Raw genomic sequence first — 9,920 nt, forward strand, 5'->3', positions numbered from 1 at the left:
GTGGTTTCTGCGCACCCCTTGTGCTCATGCAACATCCTCCACGTGGTGGAACAAATGGTTTGGGGGGGAGGCTTGCGTTTTTGGGGGGGGGGGGCTGTTCCTTTACTGCTCAGCTTTGGGAGGAGGAGGAGTGATGCTCTCAAGGCTGCAGCAGGCTTTTATGATTTGTGAACCGCAGCTGCGTCAAGCATCCCAAAGTCAGGCCCCAAAAAAAGCCCTGCAGTGACCTGCATTTGTAGGCTTCCAAACAGCCCCAAAGTGGAAGTGACTTCCGAGCATCTCCCCTATGCCCATGGGGCTGCAGTGTCACCCTGCAAATGGGAAAGAGCTAGGACAACCCTATCACGGGATAAGGCTTAGCACAATTTGGCTCTTCAAAGCCCAGCGTCCCAGACAAAGCCCCCACGGGTAATGGGCGGATGCTGCACCCAGCCGGGGGTTTCTATAGCGCAGGACCTGCTCCTTGGTCAGCATCCCCCTGTGAGCTGCATCCCTCCGCTCTCCTCCTCCCCGTTGCCCAGATCTCCCTCACTCCTGCCCAGCTTTGCACATCCCAGGTGGAAAGGCTGGGGCAGGGGGGCTTTTGGAGCTGGAAGAGCATCTAACCCCGTGCAGTACTCCCCAAATCAGCATCTCCCCCGCTGGGGGGGCTGCACAGGGCCGGGCAGCCTCGGGGCTCCCAGGATCAGACCTCAGGCCAGCAGTATTCGCCCACAGCTGCATCATGTCTCACTGCAAGCTTATTCCCTTTCCTGTTCAGAGAACAGTTGCTCCCGCAGCACGGCGAGCTGTGTCCAGTCTCTGCACCGGGTGCTCGGGCTGGGCTGGGCTGGGCAGGGCAGCTCATTAGAAACTGCTTTTAAAAGCTTTTCTCAGGTAGCCTTTCTGGTGTGGTTTACTTTCTCATGCAAACTAGTACAAAGAGTTTGTTGCAGGGTCAGAAAAAGCCTCATGGCAAGGAGAAAAACCCCAAGCAGCCAAAGCTGAAACCAAACTCTGCTTTCTGAATGCTGGAAAGTTTCACTGCAATAGTTCAACTGGGCCATTAAGAAGGAGTAATTTTGAAAAAATATATATGTATATTTAAGAAAACGCTGCAAACCTGGGAAAAAGTATTCTGTTCATAACACTTTAACTTGCTCTAGGAGCCACGGGAGGGCTCCTGGAGGGTAGTGAGTGAGATCTAAGTTGAAGTTTCTTTTCCGCCTCTGGAAAACGTAATTCTCTTTATATTAGCCTTTGATTACAAAAATACTTTAGGAGAAAATAACTCAGAATTGTTATTTGGGAATAAGTATTTCCCACCAGCCCAGAGGGAAGGGGAAGGAGGAGGTGAGTTGCAAGGGGAACGTGTGCAAGCCGGTGAGCTGAGACATGGCTGTCAGGGCGCTGCCGGGGGGTGTTCAGCCCCTCACCGCAGCTTTGACTCTCTCCCTCTATACCTGGGATTTTGGGGCACAGTGCCACCGAAGGCCAGGCATCCCCCGAGTCCCTGCTGCCCCAGGAAGCCTCCTTCCCAGCAGGATGATCCTGCTGCGGAATAGTGAGGCTGAAGGAAGGAGGAGCGTGGAGGGCCAGCAGGAGTGCGCAGCCCGGCACGAGCCCCTGAGCTGATCCGCCACCGTCTGCTCCTGCCCTGCAATCCCCTCGACGCTGCTAATCACCTTAGGGGCTTGGCTCTAAGCCTATTGCCCTGTCATCTGCTCAGCCCTGCCTGGCAGCTCCCAGCTGGGAAATGGCCGCTTTGGGCTGGAGAAGCCCCTCCGGCAAGGGTGCAGTGGGGGAAACTGAGGAACGAAGCCAGGTTTCGCTCAGGAGCGGCTTGCTTTCTGGGCAGCAACCAGCCCCGACCAGGAGCTATTTCCAGCCTTTGCGGGAAGGGCTTTGCAGAGGGGCTCTGTAAATGGACAGAAAGGGAACAATTTCCCGTTAAAGTCTTCGGAAGATGCTGCAGCAGCAGTTGGGCTCTGGGTGAGCAGAGGGACGCAGGTCAGCTCCGTCCCTCCAGCAGCTGCTCTGTCAACACCAGAGCTGGTTTTCTGAGGCGAAGGGCGAGCAGAAACTAAAGCAGAAATGAGCAGAAACTGAACAGAAAGTATTCTCACTGAAATTCGTACTTGGGATGGGAATATATTCCCTGCCGCGTCCACCTCCTCAAGGGAGAAACCCCAGCGCATTACCTGCCCTGCGCCGACACATGAATTGCCCTGATTTCTCCCCTGGGGCGGAAAGACACACTAATTATTCGTCAGCAGTGCTGGTACCTCGTTGTTAATCGTTCACGTTTCAGGGTAGTTTCCCATCTACAATCACTCCCTTGTGTGCACCAGGGGAGAGGCCAGGCTTGGGCTCGGCGTTTCCCCATGGCGGCCGTTTCGGGGTGTCACGTGGCAGGATCCAGTGGTGATTTTGGTCTTGTGGCCAGCACTTGCCACGATATGGGGTGAAAAGCTGACGTTTGGGGTCCCCCTTGCAGAGCCCACAGACATGCTGCGGCCAGAGCGGGGGGAACAGCTTGGGCCCCTCCAGCAGTGGGGAACTGAGGCATGGTGCATCCCTGCGGAGCCGGCTGCAGCAGGTCCCAGTGGGACAGGGCTGTGCAGGCTCCTCTGGCCCCTTCCACCACTTGTGGGCAGAGGAGCAAAAACTCATTAAGGCTACAAAGGAAAAGCAGCACTTTGCAAGGTGGAAAACCTCCACTCAGAGCATGGGCTGAGCCGATTAATTAGCGCTTTTGTCCGCGGCTCAGTTCAACACACAGGGAACAATTTCCATTAAGGGGAGCTTCCCTCTGCCAGGCGCTCTTTCAGCTGCTGGCCCGGGGAGTGGAGCCATGGCAGAGGAGGGAAAGAAAAGGAGGGAGGAAGAAAACAGGAAGGGAATGAAAGGGAAGCGTTTGCCACGTTTCGCAGACCACACTGAGGAGGAAGGGAAGATGCTGCATGCTTGAAGCACCGCATTGCAGAGGCGAGGGTGTTTTTATTCAGCGCATCAGCTGTGCTTTCTCGTTCCCCTTCCAGCTAAATTTGGCCCCCAAGAGGTGAAAGCAAGGAGGGCTCCCGCGGGCCAGGGTTTCTGCACAGGCAGAGCTGCTCGTGTGGCGGCATGCTTGGCCCAGGGACACGTGGCCGCTTCCCCAGCTCCGACGCCTTCCCGGGGCCCTTCCTGACCTAGGGGCCGGGAAAATGGCCAGCGCATCTGAACCGCTCCTGCTCGGGCATCCCCCACGACCACCGCCGGGCCAGCTGGGAGCTGCTGGGAGTGGCGAAGGTGACGGCCGATGCACGCCAGGGAGCAGGCTCCCGCAAACTTGCACCACCCTTGCATGGGGCTTTCACCCCCAGGTCCAAGCCACCACCCTTCCCCTTTGCAAACAGCAAAAGCAAACGCAGGGATCTGGGTGCCTCCTGTTCGAATCCGCTTTCCGCAGGCCAAGCAATGAAACAGGCTGGTTGTGCAGCCCCTTCCCACCCCGTCCAGCATCCGCTTCAGTTCTTAACTGAGAGATTGGAGGCAAAATATCCTGCCAGCCCCGGAGCTCGGCTCTGCCCAAGAGGTGGCAGCATGCACCCACGCTCCGTCCCGGCCGGAGCTGTGCTGCCAGGGCCAGGGCCCAGCTTGGGCCTGGGTCTCCCCACCATAATGTCCCCCAGATCCCTCTAGTGCTGCACCCACCCCTGCACCAAGCACACGGCAGTGTCTGGGCTCAGTGCGGGACTTCTCTCCGGTGGGAACGTCATCGGTTGCGTGTTCATGGCCCCGAATCTGGCGCGAGATAATAATTGAACGTCTCATAAAAAATTATGTAGTTTATAATAAGTGAATTATTTACTGGTGACCCTGACTAAATGCTGCGTGGTATAAATTATTGAGTGGTAGATCCGTCAAAAAGTTCTCATAAATAAGTTATCTGGTGCCGTCTTAATGTTCCCAGTAAATTACTCATTCAATCTCCCATCTAAATGCTCTCCTGGGGAAATTACTCGCTCCTGCTGATTTATGAATTAGGACTGGGCAAATAAGGATGATTAGGAAGGGGAGCCCTGTTGGGACGCTGCTTCGGCGGGACGCCTCGCCCTGACACGCGGACGCCAGCACAGGGTGCTCACCTGCCAGCCAGGGGCCATGGGCAGGTTGTGCCTGCAACCCTCAGGCCAGTGGGGACAAGTTCAGGTGCCGCCACTATTTCCCTTTGCTGGAGGGACTCAGAGTGGCTCGCTGCGGCGGGATGGCGTTTACCTCCTGGCCGCCCTCTGTGGCCACCCCGGGTGGCTGTGGGCTTGTCACCTGTGTTTTATTGGCGGCCAAGTATTGCACGCTGTACTAGTTGTGTGTTTTATTGCCTCTATAATCACCACCCTGCAAACAGGCGTTGCCAGCTCCCCACCAAGTTAAATCCTCCCTTCCGAGGACTCCTGCAATTTGGCACCGTCCTGTGTTTCACCGGAGACATGTTACCAGCACTGTGACTCACCCGGGGACCAGGGCGGCTCTCGCCAGCCCGATTTCTTCCCCCTCGCAGACCCGCTGGGGACAAAGGGAGGGTAACTCAGGGCAGGGGGAGCACCGGACCCGCAGCTGGCAGCTCCCTAGCGCCACCACTGCAGCCGCTTCCAGTGAATCTCTTTCCTCTGTCTCGTTTCCAGGAGCAGAGCTGATTAAAATAATACATTAACTATGCCTCAAACTCGCGGAATAACATGATGAAAAAGCGAGTTCCCCGTGATGAGATGCTGCCTGCAAAGGAGGCAATTAAATCAATCTTGGAGGCCAGCGAGTTTGCAGGGGGAAGAGAGGTAAACTCGCGTGAGCCAGCGCGGGGTTAATGGGAGGAGATCAGGACGGCTTAAGGGACGTTCAGCCGAGTTGTCTTGTGGGCAGCTCAGCGCAGTTGGGGCACCCAGCAGGGCCAGGCAGGCGGTCCGCAGGGGGACATGCGCTCCGTCCCCATGAGGAGTTTTGCCGGCCGCTGCCGGGGCTGCTCCTTAATCCACCGCAGCCCCGAGGCGGCCGGCTTAGCGCAAGCCGCTTTCGGGGCCACTTTGGTTAAGCTGCTGTGTTTTGGAGCGATGCTGGTGAAGGTGGCCCGCACGGGCAGCAGGACCATGTATTTGAGCCTGATTTCTCCAGAAAGAGAGCAATGAAGGAAGAGCAGCATTTTCTGAGGCAGGAGGAGCTTTATCCTCCTCAGGCCCTGCATGTTGGCCGCAGGTGGCTTTTGGTGCTGCCGGCCGAGGAAATCCTTCCCACCTGCACCAGTGCCTCCCATGCATTTGATTTCCACAGCAGAGATGAACTGTTTTCTCCGCTCGTCGCCCTCTGAAAGGACCTCAGGGTGGGGAAACCACTCCCACCTGCGAGGCAGAGCCGGAGACCACCCAGATCCGCCGGGGATCCCAGCCCACGGATGCGGGCCCTCAGCACTGATGCGGAGGAGGAACGGTCCCTGAGCGCCGGCAACATCTGGCCACAGCTGGGGTGCCCGGGAGCCGAGCTGCAGTGCTGGCCTCCTGTCAAGGCAGAAAAGCCCGGTAAAGGGGGTGGTGTGGAGCAGCCCAGCCAGTGGGCGCTGAGCCCTCGATCCTGCTTTCCCAAGGAGCTCCCCGGTGGGAGCCAAGCCCACGGGAGCCTGGGAAGCGGTGGCCACGTGCTGGGGCGAGCGCGGGTGCCTCCTGCTGCTCTGTCACCCGCGCCCCCGTGTTTGCTTTAATAATTGAATGCCAGTTTGGGGGACAATTATTTATTTAGAGGAAACAGCGTGTTAACATGAACGCAATCTAATCCCCGGCGACAGATGTCTGCTTTATTAGCACCTCTGTCCAGGAGCCGAGCCGGGGAGGCGAACAAACTACCACGACAAATAAAACCCTCGTTAGCAGACGTAACCACATGCCAGAAGTTAGCATGGGGGGAATAATAAAATAAAAAGCAAGGGCATCCATCCGATGGGGAATGGTGCCAGTGCAGAGCGGAGGGGAGCTGCAGCAGCAGAGGGAGGCCGGAGGCAGCATCACGGGGGTAAATCCCTGGCTGGACGACGCTGGGTCACCCCAGGGCAGCGGGTGGCGGCGCCACTGAGGACGGCTGTGATCGTGCCAGTGATGGACGCCACGTGGTGCAGCCCGTGGGGCTCTTCGGTGCGTGCCCATCTGTTCGGCGTCCATTTAGCAAACGCCTCCCTGAGCACCAGCTGCGAGCTGGCACCCGGCACCTGCCTGGCACCCGGCGCCCACCCCGGAAACGCAGCCAGGAAGTGTCTCGTCACCCAGGAGCCACTCTCTGACCCACAGTCCCACCTCCATCGGCTCTCCCTGGGACTCACGCGTGGTCTAAAAAAAGGATTTAAATTAAAAACAGCATCAGTGTGGAGCAGAGGGTTTGGCTTCTAGCAGCGCCTGATGTGGATGCTCTGATGTCTAATACGGGGGGGTGAGCGCACAGGCCGCAGTCACCGTCTCCCAGTTCTCCTTCACCCCTGTTCTCACACCTGCGGCAACTCCTTTATCCCTGGAACTTTGACCCAGTTGTGAAAATTCATTTTAAACCACCCAGAGTTTGGACATTGTTGGCATGGGGAAGGAGGATGAACAGACAAGTGCGAGCATGATCACACAAGCTGTTTTTCCTTAGGAAATCAAGTTTCCTGCCATTCGTTGCAAATCACCAGGCACCAAGCAGGCAGGATCTGGGCAAATGGCGCCCGCTGCATCCTCTCCTGGAAGGCAGTTAATTGCTGTGTAATAGAGGTCACTCCAGCAGGAGCGCGTGAAGGCGGGCACAGAGGCTTCCTCATAATTGCTTGGAAAAAAAAAAAAAATGAAGAGACCTAACGTGGGTCAGAAACGCCAGGGTGGAATTCTCTGGCCTGCCCGGTTATTTAAGGAAGGAAATTCACCTGCTTTTCCCTGTCGAGGTGCTTTTCATAAGCTCGCAAATTATTTTTCCGCTCCCCGCCATTCCACATGGAGGAGCAGAAAGCGCAACCCGTTCCCCTCACTCCATTGCAGCTGGGCTCCTCAGGGTGGCAAAGGGGTCTCCACTGGCGTGAGGACTCTGGGGCCCCAACGCCCCAGGCACCAGTGAGCCCATGGGCCCCAACCAGGGCCAGCTAACGAGCGGGTTCGTTAGCCATTCCGCTCCAGCGCACCTCTCGTAATGAGCAAAGGCGAGCGGCTGCCTCTAAATGGGTTCTGGAAGCTGCTCGGAGACATTAGGCTCTGTATAAATATCATTATGATTGTTATTATTATTGGCACAGATGGGCTTTCATGGACCGCCGCGCACCACGGGAGTTCCTGTTCTGCCGCCGGCGCTCGGCGAGTGGGAGAAAACAAATTGCTGATGCCAGCTCCGGCTCGGCGCGCAGAGAGCAGTGGGCTCCGGCGGGAGAGTGGATGCCGGGTGCTGCCCTGTGCCCCAGGAACCATTCGTGCCACAGCTGGATGGGCCCTGGCAGTGCCGGCGAGACACCACGGTGGTGGGCTCGGCCCGGAGGAACAGCACCTGAGCCCAGCCACCGGGGGGGTCACGTTGCCCCAGGGCTGGCTGCACCGCAGGGTTTACTCATGCCGCCCTCACGCCAGGGTTGATGGGCCCTTGGTTGGACGCTGCCTCTGCGAGGTACAGAGCAGGTCTTGCCCTGCCACCTGGCAGCAATTTCGGCCCTCGCTTCCTCCCTGATGTTCTGTGGCAGCTGTGAGCAGGTTTCCTGGAGCTGGGAGGGGGGGTTCCCGCATGACCTGGGTTGCTTTTTGCCCGTTTGCATGAGGTTGGGTTCTCCCCCCCTCATTCCCTGCTGCGCTCAGTATCCATCGCTGCTCTCGAAGGCTCGGCCACAGGGAATTTTCTTCGCCGCCCCTCCACCCCCCTGGCTGCTGCATTTGTGCTTCTTCTCTCCTCCCCATCAGCAAATTCCCCTTGGCTGCCGCTCCTCCCTGACCTCTTCCCTCCCTTCGGGCTTGACGCCTCCTGCACCTTTATCTCGCCTCCAGCGGCGGCGGCAATCTCCTCTCCTCCACACATTCCTCAGGGCGGCAGGGACTAGCACCACAGGGCCAGGGGTTATGACTTTTAATAAAATATCCTTTATTTCCAGCTCCTTTTATCACTGCCGTTGGTTCTGGCCGTCTCCGAAGCCGGCGGGGACGGGTGGCCCCGACGTCCCATGGCCCAGCTGGGCTCTACCTCCTGGCCCACCAGCAGCACCCGGAGGGCAAAAGGGTGCGGGAGGATGAGGAGGGTGAGCGGGACCAGTGGCAGAGGCAGGTTTGGGCTCTGCAGCGGCTACCTCGGCGGGTGCGAGCGGCAGAGCCAAGCCGATTTCAGCAGAGGGCAGCACAAAGCCACTGAAACCGGAGCACCGGAGCCTGGCTGCAGCCCGCGGGGGCCAGAGCCTCACAGCGGGGCCTCTGCCCTCGGCGCCCCCGAAACGCCCCGCTGCTGCTGGGGTGAAACCGTCCTGGGGAATGGCCCTGGTGCTGCTGATGCTCAGAGAGGAGCTGCAGCCAAAAAGCCCCTTGCAAAGGTCGAGAGGAAGAGGAGGCGGCGGCGAAGGCCCTCGCCTCCCCGCTGCAACGCCAGAGGAAGCGGCAAGGGCAGCTGGCGAGCTGCGGATCGCCGGCACCCGCGGCACTCTGAGGTGCTTGCTCGGTGCCGCGGCCAGCTCAGCAGAGAAACTGAGCTGGGGCCCAAGTCACTCGGCACAGCTTACCCAAGAAACCCGTGCTATGGCCAAGAGATTAGCCTTTCCGATAGCCCAAGCGGCAGCTCAGTGGCTTTAAGTCCTTCCCCGAATCACCCCAGGCTGGTCACTCCCGCGCTCCTACACCCTTGGCAAAGCTCGGAGTAGCCGCCAAAGTATGGGAGCTGCCTGCTGACTCAGGCAGGCAGCCGAGTGCTGGTTCCCATTTGCAATGTTTTCTCTAAAACCCTCAGGGCTAGAAATTCTATTAAAAAAAAAACCCAACAAAAAAAAAAAACCATGAAAGCTGAAGCTTCTGCCTCTACCAAGGGCTTAGCCCACTCCACTCCACTTGGAAAGCTTCCCTTCCCAGGAGCCTGTAGGCAAGAGGATTTTTCAAGCCACTAATATCCAGGGCCTTTAGTTAGAGCTTATAAACTTTTCAAAAGAGAAATAGAAAGAGGAAAAGATAAAAGTATATATGTGTTGCAGAAAGGAGAAACTGCCTGGAAGAGCGGCGGTGTGGCAAGCGGTCCTGGCTCCGCTCCATCCTGGGGCATCATCCAGCAGCTGGGGGCTCCAGGCCAGCTCTGCCCGGCTCTTCACCGCACTGGGATCCTCCGTTAGTGTCCCGCACTGACGACCTGTCCCTGTTCAGGCAGCTGGCACACAACCCCCAGCACGTCTGCAGGCACCCGAACACCCTCCCTACACCCAAATACCCACGGCCCCACACATGGGGCGGCCCAGCATACACCCGCACGCTCACGCACAAATGTGTAAATGCATACCATACCCCCCCCCGACACCCACAACGTGCACAGAGGCTAGTGTACACACAAAGCTATACACATCCCAACACACATGAAAACACACCCCTGCATGCAACCTCCCACGCAAGCACTTTGACATAAGCGCGCACACACACACACACACACACACTCCCCAGCATGCATGAGTATGGATGCACACAGACATGCGCTCACACACACATATGCAGCCCAGCATGCATGCACATGCATACACACACACACACACACACACACACACAAACACACACAGAGGCACAAAAACCCCCATCATGCGCCCCTGCCAACATGCACACATGCAAATTCCCCCATCATGCTGGCACACACCCACATACACCCAAACAGCACCATACACCCAAAAACCTGTGCACACAAACACACACACCAACAAGCACCTCAACATGCATGCACACACACTCGCATGCCAGCAT

Source organism: Struthio camelus, chromosome 30 (assembly GCF_040807025.1).
Source record: "Struthio camelus isolate bStrCam1 chromosome 30, bStrCam1.hap1, whole genome shotgun sequence".
Taxonomy (NCBI): domain Eukaryota; kingdom Metazoa; phylum Chordata; class Aves; order Struthioniformes; family Struthionidae; genus Struthio; species Struthio camelus.